This window comes from Onychostruthus taczanowskii, unplaced genomic scaffold (genome assembly GCF_017590055.1).
Source record: "Onychostruthus taczanowskii isolate IOZ18803 unplaced genomic scaffold, ASM1759005v1 scaffold67, whole genome shotgun sequence".
Taxonomy (NCBI): Eukaryota; Metazoa; Chordata; class Aves; order Passeriformes; family Passeridae; genus Onychostruthus; species Onychostruthus taczanowskii.
Genome location: NW_024504455.1, coordinates 618,840 through 639,382, shown reverse-complemented (window position 1 = coordinate 639,382; position 20,543 = coordinate 618,840). Strand labels below are relative to the sequence as shown.

At 48.9% G+C, this 20,543-nt stretch overlaps 1 protein-coding gene across 4 annotated transcripts in view; it reads right to left on the bottom strand.

Moving 5' to 3' along the window:
- GDPD5 (glycerophosphodiester phosphodiesterase domain containing 5) overlaps window positions 1–20,543 on the bottom strand; it is a 99,268-nt gene that overhangs the window by 67,838 nt on the left and 10,887 nt on the right. Inside the window, exon 1 of one of the 4 annotated variants that reach the window (XM_041420987.1) lies at window positions 2,652–2,728. The exons of 2 other annotated variants lie outside the window; for them this stretch is intronic. The gene's annotated coding sequence lies outside the window, so the exon portion shown is untranslated. Of the gene's footprint in view, window positions 1–843; window positions 905–2,651; window positions 2,729–20,543 lie in introns of those variants that run through there. One more of the 4 variants, XM_041420990.1, reaches the window with a different exon arrangement.

Here is a 20,543-nt window from a genome sequence, read left to right as displayed (position 1 = left end):
AGCAGCTAAATCCCACAGGAGCCCAGAGGCCAGGATGCAACAGCATTTCTGTCTTCTTCTCTGCACCACTCTAAGCTTTCTAGGAAAAAAGACCAATTGGAAGTTTTTTTGGGTTTTTTTAAGTAGCTTTGTGACATCAAAGAGTAAAAAAAAAATACAAAAATCCAAGAGATTTGGAGCAGAGCAGGGTGCTCAGCAGTACACACTCCACACCAGCCATGCAAACATCCCTCAGGGAGTGAGACTGACCACAGCACACATCCATTCAAAAATATCCAGTCAATATTTTTGGGTTAATGGATCATTCTGTCCATCCTGGAAACACATCCATGGCACCAGGACACTGCTCGGGGCAGAGCTTTGAGCACCACACAAGAAAAGAATTAAATAAAAAGGTTTCCTGCACACTTTTGATGAGCCAGCCCCTAGGCAAGCATGAGGAAAGTGCAATTTTCAAGGCTACACTTGCTCAGAAGACAGAACCCCCTGCCCAGGTGGGTCAGGCATCTCCCACCTGGAACACAGACCAAAAAGCAGCCACGTCCCAGGGAAGCAGAGAAGAGCTTTCCAGAGCACAGAACTCAAAGAAAAGCTATTATTAATATTATTAATCACATACACATTTATTTAAGAGGTTCTCAGGAAAATTAGCCTGTGGAACTTGCACACAAACACAGCATTTCCAGGATTAAGTGGTTTTTATCCCACTTCCACAAAGCCACTCCATGTTTTCATCCCATCAGATTAAAATCCTGCCTTGAGAGCAGCTACTGTCTGGGTAAGAGACAAACAGTTTTTCCTTCCACCAGCCAAAATATCTTTATTTCCAGCTTATTTTCTTACCAAAACACAGGGTGATTGCGTAAGTGCCTCTGTTCCTGTTCCTTGCTTTCTCCCACCTTTCCTTCCCTCCCCAAGCAGCGATTCCCTGGAGCTCCAGCCCAGCTGGAATGCTCTCCAAGAGCTGCTGCTGGGTGGGAAAAGATCAAATAAACCTCCCCCCAAAGGAAGAGCAGCTCCAGCCCAGGCTGCTGTCAAAGACTAATCAGCGAGTACAGCTGGAGAGGGGAAGGGATGGAAGTGGGAAGATTAAAGATTTGAAAGAAGTCCCAAAGAAACCAGCAAAGAGCTTGCTCTTGAGTCAATATTTTTGGGTTAAGTAGGAAAACGTGGAGAGTGTTGAATAATTGACTTCACACTCAGTAATTTGCTGGCCAAGCCAGTTCCTGGCACTGTTTTAAACAGAGTGAAAAGGTCCTGAAAAATACTGGGATGTTCATCAAATGAAGAGAAAGCACCCAAAAAAATGATTGCTGTGAGTGGGGAATTTCAGCAAGAAATTTCAGGATGAGGCTAAGCATTAGAAGCAAATAAAGCAAAAAAACCAAACCAAGGCAAACAAAAACCCCACAAACCAACAAAACAAAACAACCCAAAACAAAAACAAACAAAAAAAAAATAAAAACAAACACCAAAACCACCAAACAAACAAAAAAACCCCACCCAAACCCAAAGGAAACAAAAAAAGAACATCAGCAATACCCTTTTTTTTTTCTGGAATGGTTCTTACACATTACTGAAAATCAACTTTAAAATTCCTGTTTCCTGGATGAGCACACCAGGGTTTAAAGCCATCAGTATCCAGACTGGATAAAGCAGAATTCCACAGGAAAAGAGCTGGCCAGGAAAGAAAGAAAATGAAAGGTAGAGAGGTGGAGGGGTTTTTCCTGAAAAAATGTTTATTTCCAGACTAGCAAAGTATAACTGGGTGCAGAAAATAGGAGAAATATTTCTGCTATACGAAAGCAGAAGGAAATGGCACAACAAATCACCAGGTGAATCTGTCATAGGGAAGGGGAAAAAAAGGGAAATAACTGGGAAGGGGGGGAGAGTCAAGCCTTTTTTTGTCCCCAGATCTGGCAGTATAGCTCTTTGTCCATGTTTCAGGAACCATTTTCAACAGAAAAGAGGAATCCATGGAAGTTTTCAAGGACAAGGTGGAGTTGGAGCAGCCAAGGTACAAAAAAGGAACTGGTGGGAACAAGGTGGTTGTAAGGTCTCTTCCAACCCAGCCCATTCCCTGATCCTCTGGATCTGAGCATTCCCTTTCCCTCACTGCAGCCAGTGCCAGGCCTCCAATCCCTCCAATCCCCCCTGCATCCCGTGCCATGGGAGCATCCTGGTCCAGGCGAGGCATGGGCAGAACTTGAGATGTTTTTTTTTTGTCCTCCCCAGCCAGGACACAATTTATAAACATCCCAGGGATGCTCACATCAAGATCAGGGTCCAGGATTGAGTTTTGTCTGGCTCAGGGCTCACGGGAGTCCCTTGAATTTCTCTCAGTCTCCAGGTTATTACCTCCAGCACGTTCTCCTCTGTTCCCTGGAGCCTGATCCTATTTTTGGGTTCTCAGGGCTTATCAGCACTCTTCCCCTAGTGTGCTTTTTTTATTTCCCCTCCCCATGCCAGCTCTGCCTTCAGCTGGTTTAGAACAGTTGTGTAAGAGGGTTTTACAAGGGGAAGGAGGAACTTTCTTCCCTCACCTCACTCCTGGCATGACCAGCACCTCTGCCAGACCTTCACCAACCCCAGCCTTACTGCAACTCCTTATTTCAGAGACAGCAACCAAACCCTTCACCTGCCAAACTCACTTTTTGGGGCATTAGGTCACAGCATTCACCCAGGCAGGCTGGGATTGTTTCTCCTGGAAAGGCACCACCTGAAGCACTCTGCCTCTGCCCAGTGCAGATCTTCAGCCAAGAAAGCTGAGAAGAAACAAATCCATGGATCCTCAAGGCAGCACGAACCAGACCAATAAATCCTAAAGAGGGATGAGACAGAAGATGCCACACTCATGGGAAAAAAAGTCATTTTATGCTCTGTACCAGCTAAGGGCAACTGAGTTAAACTGGTTGAGCCCACAGGTGAGAGACAGGAATTAAACTTCCCATGTTCTCTCTGTCCTTTCCAGCTCAATAAAAAGCTGGAAGGGAGAAAAAAATAATAAATCCAGTGATTTTACTCTTTTTGTCTCTAAGGGGGAGAAAAGTCTGCAACTGCTGGAAGGCACCTTTTCCAACCAATTCTTGATTTAATTTTGTGAATTTTTGTGACTTCTGTTGGAAATTACCTATAGTAAAAATAAAATTAAAAATACTTTTAAAAAGCCACTTAAAATATAAAAATATTAAAATAAAACTTAAAAAATAAAATAACAAAGGCTCACACTCTTTTGATACAGACTGGGGTTGTGGTGGCTCCTGCTCATCCTCCATCCAGTGCTTCTGGAGTCAGCCTGCACATCCTTCAGCATCACACCAGGCTCTGGCAATCCACAGGATCCAGCTGCCAAGGTGATGCCATCAGCTTGCTCTGAAGATAATTCCAGAGCTGACCTGGGCAGGTGGCTGGAATGCTGAGCTCCCTCCCCAGCTGAACTATTTATTCTGTGATTTTCTAGAAGCAGGAATCACTTTCTTCAAGGAATGTAAGGAAGTGACTGGAAAGAGGACTAAGCAGGGATTTTGTATTTTACCCCTCTCCTTCCAGTAGAGGAGCTAAGCCTTTTTTCAAGTTTTCAGACAACCTGAGGTTTACAGCCTGTAGCTAAACTCCAACAGAGCGAGGCTGCTCAGGTTGGAAATCTCTTTTTTTCCAGCAGAAATCCTTCAAGCCAGCAACTGGCCAAACTGCTGCAAGTGATCATCTTCTCCCTCTTTAATCCTGGCTATTCACTTCCAGCTTCTTAAGGAGTCCTACATATTCCAGCAAGCCGGGGGTTTGGGCCGTGCTGCTTTCCAAGAAGGTTCATTTTTCTCCTGAGGAGCCCGTGAGAGTTCAGTTCAAGTCCTCACCCCCAGCTTGGCTCATCCTCAGCAGCACTTGAAAGAGGGTGAGAACATGTTCACTGAGCTAAAAACAAACACACTGTCCCAGTATTTCTAGTAAAATCCACTTGGATTCCAGGTATTCTCAAAAGGACTTTTTGCTGTTCAACCTACTGCTGAGCCCTTGAGAAATTCAAGTTCTGTCTTTTTTGGGGTTTTTTTGTGATGCCAGTTTGTGCAGACCGACTAAAGCCCTGAAAAACCTTTCCCATCTCTGTTCTGGCAGACAGCTGGGCTGAGTTTCTATTCCAGGGACATTACCCAAGTGCTTTCCTCACACACCACCCACTCTTGGGTCCCCAAATCTGCCAGGCTTCACAACAGCCCGGCGGAGCGAGGACGCGGAGGCGGCTCCGTGTCTCGTCTGGCTCTGTCTCTCTGTCTCTCAAGAGGCTGTTTCACAGCTTAAGGACATTTCCTCCCCCACACCAGATCATCCTTGCCACCCAGCACCTGTCCAGCCCCCAGGTGTGAAGCCACAGCTCACCCCAGCTCCAAGGCTCTCTCCCTGCAACAGGTGGCTCAGGTTTTGTGGGGGCCGGAGCGTGATTCCTCTGGAATCTCTCCTTCAGCCCAGCAGAGGCATTTTAAACACCAGCTTCTGAATGTTCTCTCCTCAACTAACGTGGCTGCTCCCAGCCCCACATCCAGCCAACACCACAGAGCAGCTGCTGGAGGCCACATCCTGAAGTCCCTGCTCAGGGAGTTCCCCTGCCACTGCTGGGGAAAGCTCAACCAGCCCAAAAATGCCCGAATTCCAGCACAGGTGGGTGCCAGGAAAGAGGTACAGAGGAGGCCAAGGAGATGCTCCAGGGGCTGGAGCCAGGCTGGGAGAGCTGGGGGTGCTCACCTGGAGAGGAGAAGGCTCCAGGGAGAGCTCAGAGCCCTTGCAGGGCCTGAAGGGGCTCCAGGAGAGCTGGAGAGGGACTGGGGACAGGGGATGGAGGGACAGGACACAGGGAATGGCTCCCATTGCCACAAGGCAGGGATGGATGGGATACTGGGACGGAATTCCTGGCTGTGAGGGTGGTGAGGCCCTGGCACAGGGTACCCAGAGAAGCTGTGGCTGTCCCTGGATCCCTGGCAGTGCCCAAGGCCAGGTTGAATGGGGCTTGGAGCAGCCTGGGACATTGGAAGGTGTCCCTGCCATGGCAGGGGGGGAATGGGATGCTCCTGAAGCTCCCTTCCAACCCAAACCATTCCATGAACGTGTTTAAAGCTTCCAGCCCTGCTTTAGTCTCTCCACTCCAGGAACCACAGGCTCCAGGTTGATCTCTGGGAAAGTTTCCAAAAGGAAAAGGCTGCTCAGCCTTCAGACAGGAACAGCCAGTGGTGATGCCAGGGAAACACTTTTGATTTCTCTAGTAAGATCAAAAGAGATGAGCTGACCCTCAGCTGGGAAACCCCAACCCTGTGGCACCAGCTTTCACCTCAGCTGTTCCCTGCTCACACACTTCAGGAATGGGACAAGATGCAGAGTAATGGGATTCTTTGTCAAGATAAGGAGAGAAGGGTGGAGATCTAGGATTATTCTTATTTTTATTTATACTTTTTCATTATATAGTTATTATTTATTACTATTTTTAAGAGGAGTGAGCTAAATGGCTACCAACCTAAGCACCTTGAAAGAGCAAGTATCTCTAATTTTCAGAGCTTCCTCCTGTTATTGACATGAGTTTAGGAGGAGCAAAAATACACAAACAGCAACAACCTCAGAGCTTCAGCTCCAAGCCTCTGCCAGAATCCAGGGATATTACTGGAGGAAGGAGCAGAGCACAAAGGAGACAACAAATCACCAGAAGTGTTTCACTGCTGTCTCATATAATGTTGAAGAGCCAACCATGCCATCTCTTTTGCCCCAAAAGAAAACCGAAACCATTTCACCACCTCAAACAGCAAAAAAATAAGAGCAGGTACAGGATCAGCTCCAGCAGAGCCAGTGCCAACACCCACCAGCCAATCTTCATTTTTCATTTCATTTTTTTAATTCAGCCATGCTTTGTACCAGCTGTGGAGGCTGAAGCCCTGCACTCCCCAAAGCAGAGCTGTCAGCAGCTTTCCTCCTCCTTTATGGGGCAAACACCCTCCCCAAGAGCTTCTCACTACTGAGCTCTATTCTTAGCTTGGCAGCCAGGATCCATACACAGTGTTCAGGATCATCCCCATTTTTGTATTCTGACAAGCCTGAATTTTTGCTTTAAGTTACAGTGCAGTTTATTAGATCTCCAGTTATTGCCTGGCAGGAGCTGAGCCGATACCCATTCATCAACCCCTCACTTACAAGACAAGATTGCACAAGGAAGGCAAAGTTCACATTGATTTCCTGCTAAAATCAGGTCCTAGGGACAGAAAAGGCTTCACTGCGTATTTTCATCTTGTGGGGCTCTGAAATTCCGCTCAGGAGATAAGCACGAGGTGGCCAAGGCTTCACCACAGGGCAGCCCAAGCCTTCTGCCTGCTGGCACCCACAGAGAGGAGATTCCAGATCCAGGCAGAGGATGGCAGGTTTAGGCCTAGATTTAGTTTAAGCCAGAGGATAAACTGGTTTACTTAAACCCCACCTGGAGGTGAAGAGCAGGTCAGCTGCAGCACAGCCCAAGAAAAGCTCTTTATGGAGACAGGAATGTTGAGTGAAGGATAACAAGAGCTTTGCAGCACTCTGGTTTGACCACAGCATGATCCAGGGATTCCAGCCACATCCCACATTTCCAAAAACAACACTCAGTTCCCCTTTTGGGTCGCTGAAAACAGCAATACACAATGGAGGAGGAATATTACAGCCTAAAATCCAAGGGGAACAACAGGACATCTGTGGGATTAATGCAAACAGCAGGTACAGGAGGGAACAAAGAAACCAAAAGTGATTTCACTGCAACTCCCAAATTTACCCTCCAATAAAGTTCATCCAACTTAAAAGTAGGGCTTAACTCAAAACTTAAGCCCAAAAACTTGGATTTAACTTGAAAAAGACTCAACCTTCTGTTTACTTCTACTCAGCCTTCTGACTGCCAAGGCTTGAAAACGCCAAAACCCCAAGGAAAGAGATCAAACAGCAAAGGTAGGATGGGGAAAAGCTCAGCTCCCAAAAGATCATCCCTGTGCAGAGCCCTCTCAGAGCTGCTGACGCTTTTTGGCAGCTGAAGGGGGCACAGTGGGAACAGCCATGACAATTCCTGCTCTTTGCACAAGCCTCAGACAGATCCAGGTGGCAGCTCCACCAGCACAAAGCAGACACAGCAGAAACAGCCTGAAATCTCCTCGGGAAAAGAGAGGTTTTGGCTAAAAACGTGGACTTGTTACAAGAAACACAAAGCAAAATCTCAGTGAAGTATTTAAAAATACTTTTAAAATATGACTTTAAAAATGTGGTGAAAATGCATTAAAATAATGACTGTGTCACAGCAATTCTGTCCCTCTTACCCATCCACCTGCCTTCAGACCACACAATTTCCTTTATTTCAGACTGACAATAATGCACACTGGAGGATTTAACCACAAAAATCACCTCCACAGATGGAGAAAGACCAGAATCGTGCAGCAGGTCTGCCTTGCCATCACCCTCTGGAAAACCACCCAATCTCAGGATGTTACATTCACTTTTTTTTTTTTTTTTTGCCAGATTACTGAAAAATCTGCCAGAGATGCTGAATCACACATGAATCATCACAGAATTGTTTGGGTTGGGAGAGATCTTAAAGCTCATCCAGCCCCACCCCTGCCATGGCAGGGACACCTTCCACTGTCCCAGGTTTCTCCAAGCCCCAGTGTCCAACTGGCCTGGGACACTTCCAGGGATCCAGGGGCAGCCACAACTTTCCTGTCCCATCACATCAAAGCTCTTTTTTTCTCACAGTGCACAAAACCACGCCAAAATCTTCCTTGGCTGCCTTGCAGCAACGCTTGGATGCTTCTCTGGTTGCCACAATCCTTTCTGTGCTCCATCTCTCCTCCCCCACCCCATCAGGACGTTGCAAAACAGAAAAAAAAGTATTAAAAAAAAAAAACCAAAAAAAAACAAACCATACAGAGAAGCATTGAAAAGAAATCTCACCATCCCAGTCTGCAGCACAGATGATTTCACCCCAATTACTCGCTCTTGTCATGCAAAATAAGAACTACAGGAGAAAATTCAACTCCTGATCCAGACAACACAGCAGCCAAAAATGAAGACGCTGCCCCAAGCATTTCTTTCGGAGTTTTACATGCTGGGATTGGTCTGTCAGCATGTGAGGAGTCTCCCACAAGTGTTTTTGAAAGGAAGGCTGATATTAAAGAGCAATTACACATCTGAATTTGAGCCTTCACCCTCTGATTCAGGGGAGCCCGAGGAACACACGCACGTACAGGAACAAGGAGTTTAAAAGGGAAAAAAAAAGGGAAAAATGTCCAAGTTATGTGGAGAATCCAGGCAAAGAATGCAAATTCTGACCTACTTCTCCCTCCTGACTGGGAGAGGGCACCAGGCAGCTGCTACTGCTGCTCTGCAAGCACAGGAGAGGAGCAGGAGCCCTGCCAAAATGCTGCAGCCATGCCTCTTCTGGAAGGTGAACAACACCATCCCTTCTGCCCAGGCAACAAGGCACAGCCCCCAGAGCCCAGCAGCACCATCCTCCAGAGAGCTGGGAGGGCTGGAGCCTTCCCACAAAATAAAAAAACCAAAAACCTTCCCTCCAAGCCAGTCCCCAAGGTGGGAAAGGGACAGGGACAAAGCCAAGGACACACTGGGTTGATGCAGTGCCACACATGGAAAGCCAAGGTCTCCATGAGGGCCATCCACTGTCCCAGGGCAAGGGAGATTCCAGAGGGGAGGAAGCTTGGCTCAGCAGCCCCTCCAGCAAGGAGGATTCCCAGTTTTATTACCCAAACTCTCAGCCACACCTCCATGAGCTGCCTGCCCAGGAGGCACTGAGCCCCTGCAGGAAAATCCTGCCCTCACCTCAGCAGGATGGAGCTCCTGATCCCAGCTGGAGCCAGAGGCAAGATTCACGCACTGCTTTCCATCTCAGAAGGGTCAAGCTTTCTGTGCCTTCCCAAAACCACAGTGATCTTCAGGAGCCATGAGAAGTCTTCCTTCCAGTACGGAATTTTGTTTCAGGTGCCAAAACCCCATCTGATCTCCGGGCGGGAGCTGGCCGGGTTAACCCCCAGCTTAGGGCAGAGTCCAAGATGTGTCACTGCAGAAGGTGTTCATTAAAGCACTGAGCTGTGCCAGTGCAAGGTGACAATAACAGCAGCCAAGAAGAGGAGCCACCAGTGTCACCCCAACCAGAGATCCAGCTCATTCCAGTCTTCTCCATCTTGGAGCAGCCTGGGCTAGTGAAGGTGTCCCTGCCCTTGCCAGGGGGCGGATGGAATGACATGGTCTTTAAGGTCCCTTCCAACCCAAATTACTACATGGCTCTAAAACTGTCTCCAGTGATGGATTTCCATAAAAACACTGAGTTTTCACCAGTGCTTAGCATGCAATTCCTATAATAGATCACGCATGTTCATCTAAGGTACAGGATCCAGCATCCCCCAAACCTCCTCCTGGCATAAATGAAATTATAGATAGAGCCATAAAATCCTTGCTGCACTGGCTAGGAACTGCAATTTAAGTCCAAAGCCTGCTGCAAACCCAGATTATAGAGAAGGCTTTGTTCAGCCAGTCTCCTCCTTCTCCCTTAGGAAACCTGTATGTCAAAAGACCAATAAATGCTGGTAATTTATTATGTGGAAAGACAGAACTGAGATGTAAGCTGAGTTTATGTTTGAAATAGTCACAGAGCCCTGGGATGGCAAATCAGAATTGTTGTTCTCTGTTTGTTCACACATAAATACCCAGGGATGAAAGAATGTCAAGGAGAGAAGAATTATCAGCACCACAGGAGCATTGAGCAGAAAAATGTGGTTCAGATTTAAAGGCTGTTCAGGGATTGTACTGCAAGAAAATTTAAAAAAAAAATCAATGAAAAAAAGTATAAGGAATAAGATAATTTCAATTTGCAGTCTGTTTATCAGCATTGATTAAGGAAAGAATTGATTTATCCTAAAGGAGAGCAGGTGAATCACTTCAAGGCTTTAAAATCCTCCTCCACCATCCACAGCTGCCATACCTGGCTCTGGAAGCACGTGTGGTAGAATTTTGATGTTTAAATAAACCAGAACCACACAGAGAGCATTTGGGTTTTTTCCAACCTCCCAAACATCCAAGAAATCCTGCTCATCACCACCTAGGAAAACACCCAAAGCACACCCTGCCAGGTGATTCCTCACTTCCTGGCCTCTCCCTAGGGTTTGGAACATTCCAACAGCTCGTGAATAATTCCCTTTTCCTTGTCTTTTCTGTACAGCTGCGGGCAGGGAAACTTTCTTCAGCTCTATGGGATGCAGATGACAAAAAAGTCCCTCACCCTACAGGAAAAAAGAGCTGGAATATTAAAACATCTAATCTTTCCCACCAAAACCAGACTGTAAACAGCCTGAGGGTTTAGACAAGCACCTGGGATGTGGAAGAGACTTTCAAACCTGTTTTCCTCCCAGGTGAACTTCCTGCCTAATCCATGAACAGATTTCCTACACAACCCAAGAGGAAGGGAGCTCAGCTCCTGGCTGGAGTCCCCAGGCACTTGAAGCCCCTCTTCCTTTGGGTTAGATGCTTGCAGGAGTTCCCAAGGAGATCTGTCCCACCAGACATTTGGGAAGTGAAGAAATTTAACTCCACGTGGATTTTCTTTTGGGTTGGAGGAGTTTAAGACACCCAAGTTGTGTATAAAGAATGGGAGGGGGAGAAAAAAAGTCTTCCATGAAAAGTAAAGTGCCTCCATTTCCAAGGAGATGGTGGGAGATCCACTGAGGGAAGAGTAGAGACAATCACACCCCAACCACTCAAAAAAAAAAAGTTATTTTCTTGTAACAACACCAGCTGACAGAGGAGCACAACAGCACAGCTCAGAACAGCCAGGGAGGCAGGCAAAGCCAAGATCACCCTGATCCTGCTCCATGAAAACATGGCAATTGTTGCTCCAGGGAAGACACAGTGATTTTTGAGCCACAGGAAATTTTGTGCCTGCTGGACAAAGCACTGCCAGAAGCTTTGGGTCATTCTGCCCTGGTTGTGTCCTCAAGTTTCTCTCTGTAAGTGAAGGCAGAGCTTTGACTGAAGGCAGAGTTCTCCAGCTGCTGTGGAACCCTGACTGAGGATTTCAGGGATACCAACCCAGCAGATTCAAAAATGGAGCTGGAAATCAGAGCTACAAGCCCATCACAATGGCCTCAAAAGGCTGGACACTTGCCCCTTCTTCCATGTCATGCCTAGGCTTTCTTTCAGCCAGGGAATGTGACCAGTTCTCAGGGGAATAAGGCTTCACAACATCCTTCCTTTTCCAGATTCCCCACAACTCAGCTGGGATCTTTTCCCGGCCTTTTCCAAAGGCTGCTCTGCTGTGTTTGAATTCAGGCACTAATGTACACGGGCTGCCTTTGGGACTCCCCACAGCCTCTGCCAGGACTGGACAACCTTTTCCATGGAGAATATTTTTCTCATCTCCAACCTGAACCTCCCCTGGAGCAATCTGAGGCTGTTTCCTCTTGTTCTGTTATTTGTTACCTGGGAGAAGACATTGACCTCCCTCACCACCTGGGAGACAAAGCCACACCAACCCTTCCATAACATTTTGAGGGAGATAAGGATGGAAATTAACTCCCAAGCATATCTGCTTCAATGTTAATTAACTGTGTCTCTTACAGACCTGGCAGTTTTAGGAGCCTGAACTGCCTCAGGTTTTAACAAGAAGGTCACTTCTGCATCTAATAAGAAAGCTGGATTTTGTTCCTCTCCACTTTTAGCCTTGTTAGATCAGAAATGAAGTCTTTTCACATAGCTCAGAGCAAGATGCTGTGCTGTGGACACAATAGGAGAGGAGATTTTAAGTCACCATCCCCAATTTCCCTTTCTGCATCCTTCTGAGACAAACTAATGCCACCCTCTGAAATTTTCATTAAACCAAGGAGGACCAATGACCTTTTTTGCAGCCCCAGCAAGAGCAGCATTCACCAAACAAGAGACAGTGGACATGGAGGAGCTTTAAGGTCTCTCCAAACCCAAACCCTTCTACTTGTTCTAAAAAAACCAAACAAACTGCAGAGCTGCACAAAGCAGGTTTTCCAGGAGGCCAAAGAGAGGAAGAAATTAAAGCTGTGATTTATAAAGTTGGTGATTTATGTTCTGCAAACACACACGGGGCAGGGGAGGAGGATAAATTAGCACCAACAGCCCAAGCTGACACATCTTTGCTCCTGGCCTGCTGTCACCTCTGGGACAGGGATCCAACTCAAAGAGCAGACACTGTGACTCCAACCCAGCGTCTGGGGGCGTGCCAGCCCCGGTGATTAGCTCATGCTGCTAATTACAGGATGTAAACAGTGCCCTCAGCTGACCCACAGCCAGGCCAGGCGTTTGCAGCTCGGGCAGTGCCCTGGTGGTTGCACAAGTGCCACTGCTCCTGTCCCCTCCCTGCTGGGACACAGGGAATGGCACCCTGCATCCCTGCCACAACCCTTCCACTCTGCAGGGGAAAACCTTCTCAGTGCTGAGAGCTCACAGGGCTCCTGGCACAAATAAGATGGGACAAGATGAAAGCCTTGTGGCAGCCCAAAGGAATTCCTTGAGGGACTCAGCCCAGTGCTTCCCAGTCTGCTGGGGGATGGACACACCGGGAGAGCCCTGCAGGGCAGGAACCGGGAGTGCTGGTGGAGGAACAGCCCTGGCCATGTGCTCTGGCACCAGAGCCCCTCCTGCCCTGGGTGAGGGGATTGTGTCCCTGAGCCCAGGTGAGACCCCAGCCCTGGGGACACAGCAGCAGCACTTGGAGCTGCTGGAGAGAGCCCAGAGGAGGCCCCGGAGCTCCTCCAGGGCTGGAGCCAGGCTGGGAGAGCTGGGGGTGCTCACCTGGAGAGGAGAAGGCTCCAGGGAGAGCTCAGAGCCCTGGCAGGGCCTGAAGGGGCTCCAGGAGAGCTGGAGAGGGACTGGGGACAAGGCATGGAGGGACAGGACACAGGGAATGGACTCATCCATCCCCCCCTCTGTCAGTCTGGGATATTGGCCAGGAATTATTCCCTGTGATGGTGGGCAGGCCCTGGCACAGGGTGCCCAGAGCAGCTGTGGCTGCCCCTGGATCCCTGGCAGTGTCCAAGGCCAGGCTGGACAGGGCTTGGAGCAGCCTGGGACATTGGAAGGTGTCCCTGCCACTGCAGGGGTGGATCACCATCATCACTGGGTGATGTTTAAAGGCCCATTCCAACCTGAAGCTTTCTATTATCCTCTGATCCCTGAACCAATTCCAGTCCACCGAATCCACAGCAGTTGCTGCTTCGCTCACCACAAATTCTTAAACACTTTCCAAGTTTCCTGTGCCACAAGAGCCCCACTGCTGCCAGTGAGATATTGAACAAAAAGGACCCCTCAGGCATCAGCCTGCAAGGGCTGCCAGTCTGAGGGCAGTGGCAGCCTAACACGTGTCACCATGACCTTCTGCTGCTCCAGGAACAGCATTCCTCCAGAGGCACAGCGAGATAACACAGAGACAAGGGCACCCAAGAAGTTATTCCTGACAAACATTCATTTGGTGCCTTGTCTTGCTGTAATCTTCCCAAACTTCTTTTTGGTTTTTCATTTAAGTTCCTCAGAGGAGAGCAGATCCCACCAGCCCAGGAGACACCTGACTCTGGGAGTGAATAAAGCAATGTGTAGTTTTACAAACACACTCTGAGCCTTTCCACCAAAGGAAAAGCAAACAAATGTTCTCCTATCTCCCAGGAAGTTTGCCCTGATGTTAGCTTTCCTCTCAGCCTTTAAAACATGTGAAAAGCCCTGTTTCATGTTAAATTCATAGCCAGGAGGCAGAGTCAGGATTCCCAGGCTGCTTTTTGAGCTGCAAACACTGAGAAGAGCAGATGAGCTTAAGTGTGGAGAGCTGGTGGTGATGGGTTGAGTATTCCTCCTGTGGCATGGGGCATCCCTGTCACCCATCCCACGGGGGTGGGAAGGTCTCAGGGGCAAAATGACTTAGAATAATGGAATGGTTGGGCTTGGAAGGGATCTCAGAGCTCATCCAGACCCACCTGTGCCATGGGCAGGGACACCTTCCACTGTCCCACACTGCTCCAAGCTCCATCCAGCTTGTGCCAGCACAAACCATCAAGGCCAAGCCTGCCTGAGCTCAGCTCAGCTCACGGGTCCCTCCCAACTCAGGGTGTCTGTGAACATTTCAGAGGGGCTACCAGCACACCTGTGGGCTTCTTAAGCACCCCTCCCCTTCCAAAAGTTCCATTTAAAAACTGATTTCTCCCAGAGGAAGCACCACAAGGTGTCAAGCTGCCCTTGGGTCAGACGAGCTGGGCACAGCTCAGGGCAGCCTGGTGTTTATCTCCCTCAAAGCTGCCTGTCCTTAGCAAGCCAGGCTCCACTCTGCAAACACTGCATCAGTGTGGATCAGCCAGAGCAGCACAGAGCCAGGCCACCCCCAGCTGTCACCTCGATGGCACCTGGCTCGTGCCAGCCCTCTGCAGGGGACAGCAGGGGACAGAGACGCTTCTGATTCAGGATGGAGGAGCCTCTGCGTGAGGTACCCGTGGCACTACAGCCCTTGAGCAGCTCTGGTTCAGAACAGCAAGCCAAAAAATAAATAAATTTGAAACCAAAACACAGAGTAAGAGTTTGGGAGTCGTTTTTAGCAACAGAAATGTTTCAGTTTCCCCTCGGCGCTTTCGCATTCACCCGTGGCTAATCTCTGCTCAGACACTCTCTGGTGACACTGATTTTGTGTAAGTCCAGGGATTAAAGGGGGTTATCCAGAGGGCCAAGGGCAGCCTGAACAAACAGGAGCTGGACCACAGTCCCTGCAGCCCCAAAGACACGGAACTCAGCCCCCATCCCAAGGATGGGACACAAAGGCTCCCCACGGCCTCCTGCACGCCCAGCTAAGGTGGCACCTCTGGCCATGGCCTGTCTGGGACCAAACAGGGACAGCACAGCAGCCAAAAACTCCCCACCAGAGGCAAGGAGCCCCCTGGAGTCCTCACACGGTTCCACCAAGAGCAGCAGGTCCAACACAGCCAGCACACAGCTCCAAGGCATAAATCTTGATAACAATCACAATCTTTTAAAGCCCAAAGGATCCCACACTAGGAACACCAAGTTTCCTGGATTTTTAATGGCTATCTGCTTTTAAGAACAAATTCCACTAAGATTTATTGCAAAAACAAGAACAAAAGTTGTATTGAAACAGAATCATTAAGGTTGGGAAAGGCCTCTGAGTCCAGCTATTAACCAGCACCACAGTGTTGTCCTCATGTGCCACAAATCCACACAACTCCTGAGCACTCCCAGGGGCTGTGATTCCACCGTCCCCCTATTCAGCCTGCCCCAATGCCTGACCACTCCTCTAGGGAAGAAATTTCTCCTCACATCCAACCTAAACTTCCCCCAGCACTTCCTCCCATCCTGTCACTTGTTATGTTTGGGACACGAGTATCACACACCGATGCAAGAGGTCTCCAAACAACTGGAGGCTGGGGATGTTTATCTGGTAACTCTGTTCCTCTGCTCCTTCCTACGCCTCTGGATCAGCTCTGCATTGAAGACTTTCCAAAATCCCTTCCCTGGGGCCCAAACTCTGGGGCAAGAAAATAAAAGGGATGCAAGAGAAGTGCAAACAACTTCTGCAGAGTCAGCAGCGAGTTCTGGCACCTGAACTGGTGGATTTGTTTTCTTCTGAGGGACTGCAATGGGAGGAAGAGGATCAGTGCTTCAGAAAATCAACACTGCCACAGCTGGGTCTGTGGAGCATTGCTGATCCAAAGCAGGCTCCAGGTTTTTTTGCCATTTCTGGACATTTCCAGTGCTGTTATCCCTTAGCCATAAGCAGTGCTGGGAAGAGTGCCCAGTACTCCACAGGACTTGTCCCAAATTTCTGCCATCTTCCTCCAGCAAGGAAAGCAATGGGGAACATCACTATGGGAGTTATGGTCTCCCAAGAGGAGGGAAGGAGGAACCTCACCCTGCTTCCCAGAAATCAACCAAGAGCTCCAGATCCTCTGCCTGGCCAGCACCAGCTCAACACTTCAGTGTTTGACCCCCTGCTAAAGAGAGATTCACCATTTCCACATCCCAGATCTCTTTTAAAACTGCTCCCAGAAGCATTTTCTTTATCATCTTAGAAACAGCACTAAGGAATCACAGAGAACAACCCAACACTTCTGCTGCAGCAGCCACCACCAGCCCAGCTCCCACTGCTCCTGTGCTCCCCTCAGTGAGCTCTCAGTGCAAAAAAGTCATTTGTTCAACCACTCCTGTCCCCTGGGACAGCACCAAACCGTTTAGACACTATTTAAACACTGGCTAAAAACACAGCTGGCTTTGGCCCAGATGCAGGTGAAGGCTCAGTGACTGGGCTGCAGCAAGGACAGATGCTCAGATCACACTGGGACAGGCTTTTATCATCTGTCAAGATGATAAAACAAACAGCAAACAGCAGCACTTCCAGGTCTCCAGTCAGTAATTATTCCAGGGGGTTACCTGCAGTTCCTAACCACAGGCTGAGAAAAGGGCACAGAAAGGAGGTTTTTGTCAGACTTCCATGCAAGAAAATCCTTTACCCCTGCCCAAGGGAATGGGGCTTTCAATATCCACCACATTTTGTCCTGCAGTCCCATCAGAGCACCTCTCAGGAGCTCAGCCTGTTCATTACTGTGTTTACAGTGGGTGTTGGCCTTATCAGCAGGATGACTGTCCTGGCTCTGCTGAAGCATGATAGAATCCCCTAAAACAGGCTCTCATCAACACAAAACCACATGATTTCCTCCAAAGCAGAGAGGGCAGAGCCCCCCAGGCTGCTGCTGCCTTTCCCAGTTCATTCCATGAGTCCTCCAAAGCCTGTCATGGAATATTCTCCCAACTGCCTTTCCCTTTCCTCCCTGGCACAAATCACTGACAGATCCCTGCAGGAAGCTCCTCTGATAAAGGCTGGAAGGACCTGGAAGTTCTTATCTGGAGTCTGGGGGATATTTTCCAGAAGAATCAGGTCATAGTGGAGTTACTACTGAATCAGGTGGTCACTTTCATCCTTAAGCCTGGAATATCCACTGGTTTATCATTCCTGCATGTGGCACATGGAATTGTTCAGTTCTGACTTAAATTCACGTGCCCACAGTGAAGTCCAAGTGGAGAGATCATCATCTCTCCCATGCTGCTCTGTCTAAGCAGAAATCTCTCTTATGACAGATTTTCCTTGGAAATGCTCCTGAAGAACAAATCCCATCTTATCTCGTGATGACTTCCAGGAATGGGGCAGCCACAGCTTCTCTGTGCACCCTGTGCCAGGGCCCAACCATTGTCTTGGGATTCTTGGGCATTGAAAAATGACATCAATTAAAAAAGTTAATCTTATCTCCCAAAATGGATGCATTTGAAAAGGTTTGAGATCAGGCTGGCCACAAAAAGACCAATTTTTTTTCCCCCCCTAAGGAAGAAACTTGCTCTCCAAGGAGGAGACTACATGGACTCAGGGATGAAGGGACGAAACCTAGAAAGCCTGTTAGACTTTGCAGTCACATGTAAAATCAGGAATCACTGAGGTTGGGAAAGCCCTCCAGGATCATGGAGCCATTAACCCAGCCCTGCCAAGTTCAAGGGTGAAGGCAGAAGCTGCTCTGACACTTCACTCCCTCCATCAGCACTAACACATCTGGTTTTGGCCACCCTGTGATGAGGATCAGAAATAACAAAGGAAAACAAGAGAGCTGAGCAGGACAAAGGAAGGTAAAGCAGAGACTAAATCTGAGCCCATCCATCATCATCAGGAGAGCTCTTCCCACGATGGGGAGGAAGGGGAAGGAGCCACGGGGAACAATTGCTCCAAGGAAGGGGAAGCAGCATTGTTTGAGAGATTTAACAGAAAAGCATACAAACCAATCCCCCGTCCCTCAAAAAAAGGAAAGAAAAAACATTCCCATAGTCTTTGGGAAGGCTCAGCTCCACCTTGACATCACACCCCTCTCTGAGCCAGAAGGGAAGAGAAGCTGCTTTGTTTGGTTTTCTTCCCCCCAAGCTGCATTACCAGCCCTTTTCCCCAGGAAGGAAACCTTCCACACTCCCCTTCCCCTCCAGTCTGCAAAGGCTGAGCCCTCTCCTCATTCCAGCCCCCAGGAGCCCTGACAGTGTAAGGAAATGGGAGCAAAATGCAGCAGCTCCCCACCGGGCCAGCAACTCCAATCCTGGCACAGCAGGACCTCTGCAAGCCTTGCAGGAGCTTCCATGGGAAAGCAAGCAGACCTTTCACTCAGACAATCCCTCTCTTTCCAGCAGGGAAGAGCTGAGGCACAGGTGGGAGAGACAGGGCTGTGCACATCCCGTGTGGAAGTGATAAAACTCCTTGCTCCATCTCACTCAACTCCAAGCTCCCCTGCTGAAACATGATTGCAGCTGAATTTTACTCCACTTAAGCCTTTCCCAAAATACCTGTGCTTCTTTGAGGTGCTTCTTCCCCTCATCAGAAGCTCTGCAGAAATTAAATCCTATTAGCGCGTAAGTCTCATGCAATAATAACTGTGACATTCCGGGGATTTTCACTGGCAGGCTCAGCAAAAACCTTACCAGAGGAGAAGTCCTTCAAATGCCAGACATCCAAGACATCTGAAGCCTTCAGGCTTCTTTCTGTGCACAGGATTTAGTGCTAATCCCAAAGCTCCCCAGCCCTGCACTATCCTCCTTCCCTACCTTGGATCACTCATGTCCCATCCCTGGAAGTGTCCAAGGCCAGGCTGGACAGGGCTTGGAGTAGCCTGGACTAGAGGAAGGTGTCCCTGCTCACAGCAGGCACTGGTGATTTCAAAGTCCCTTCAACCTAAACCAGTCTGTGATTCCATGATTCCCAGTCCCTCAAAGTAGAGGATTTTAATGGATCTCAAATGCTGCAGGAGCCTCCAAGCTCTTCTCCAAGTGCTGGAAACATCAAATCTTTGCACCTCTTCCCAAAGCCAAGTGGACACGTGTGTTTACCACCAACAAACCCCATTATCTCTAAACCTTTCCCTACAAATACCCCATGTTTCAATGCTACAGCAGCAACACCAGGGCACACCCCACTCTTTCCACACCCCCAGGTTCCTAGAGATGCTCTGGAAGTGGTTGTCCCCAACAGGCACCAACTGAGGGGATTGATCTGGCCCAGCAAGGAGAAGGACATGGCTGAGGCACAGTTGTCACCCAGCTCCACTCCCAGGTTAGGGAGGCTGACAGCCAGACCCTGGAAAGCAAAATCCCCTTTCTGGAATTCTCCCCCACATTTTCCCTGCAGCACCTCCACAGAGGCAGAGCCCCGTTTCCAGGGAACATTTCCCACCCAAACGTCAAGGGAAGCAGCACGTGATCCAGCTCTGCCATCTGCTTTCCAAGGGGGCTCTCTCCTCTGAAAACTCCCAGTTTAATGCACCAACCAAACAAAAAACACCCCCAAAACAACAAGGCTTCTCTTCCTTAAGCATAATAGGAAGCCCTGCAATAACTTTGGGAAGCAGAAGTCCTTAAAGGGCAGATATTTTCTGTCCATTATCTGAGACATCTTTCTAGGCTTCATTAAGCACATCACAAATTTACTTTTGTCAGTGGATGTACAGATGGCATTTGAGCTAAAGATTAGGATCCCATTTCCTTCCTCTAAAGCAAAAGGCAAACACCAGCAAGGACTGCAGGGGTTAACCTTTGATTATTGCACAAGAAGCCCCAGACCACAGCTCTAACAGGCTCTTCAGAGCTCAGAGCCCTGGCAGGGCCTGAAGGGGCTCCAGGAGAGCTGGAGAGGGACTGGGGACAAGGATGGAGGGACAGGACACAGGGAATGGCTCCCAGTGCAGGGATGAGGTCAGGATCTCACTGGAGCAGCAGTGCAAGGTCCTGTGCTGCCAGAAAAAAAAAAACCATAAGCCTGAGTGACACTCACAGTTCTGTCACTGCTGTCCCCAGCCTGGCAGCAAATAAACTCACACCACAGGGAAGACCTTGGGGAGATGGCATCTCAAGAGAAAATGTCCTTTATTCTCACCTTTTAGTCTGGATGGACTGAGTTCTTTGGGGATGCTGCATATTCCCCCAGGGACTGGACCCAGAGCAGCCTCACACTCTCTCTGACAAACCAGTTTTCACTTGATTCTGTGGTTTATTTCCCCCAAAAAGCAGCTCACAGGCTGTCCTGAGGAGACCCACGTTCAGTCTGAAGCAGCACATTTTTGCCAGCAACACTTGAGAGAGCTGAGTGCTGCCACTGGAACAACCCCCATGCTGTTCCACCACCAGAGGGAGGTTATTCCTGGGAACCAGAGGATCTCCTGTGCTCAGCATCCCCCCACCAGGGGAAAGTGCCACTTCCAGATGGAAAGCAAGGAGCCAACACATTCCCTGCTCCCAAATTGTTCCCAGAGCCACCCCAGAGTTTGGGAACCAGGGCTGGACGAGCAGCAGAGGCAGGTTCAGCTGCCACGTGCCAATGGCTCTCAGGGAAAAGTGCCCAAAAATAGCTCAGACACCTCCACCCAGCCCCATAAAACCGGGATGTTACTCCTATCCCACTTATCCATGGGATAAATGCCTCCTCCACACCCCTCAGTCGCTCCAAGCAGGGA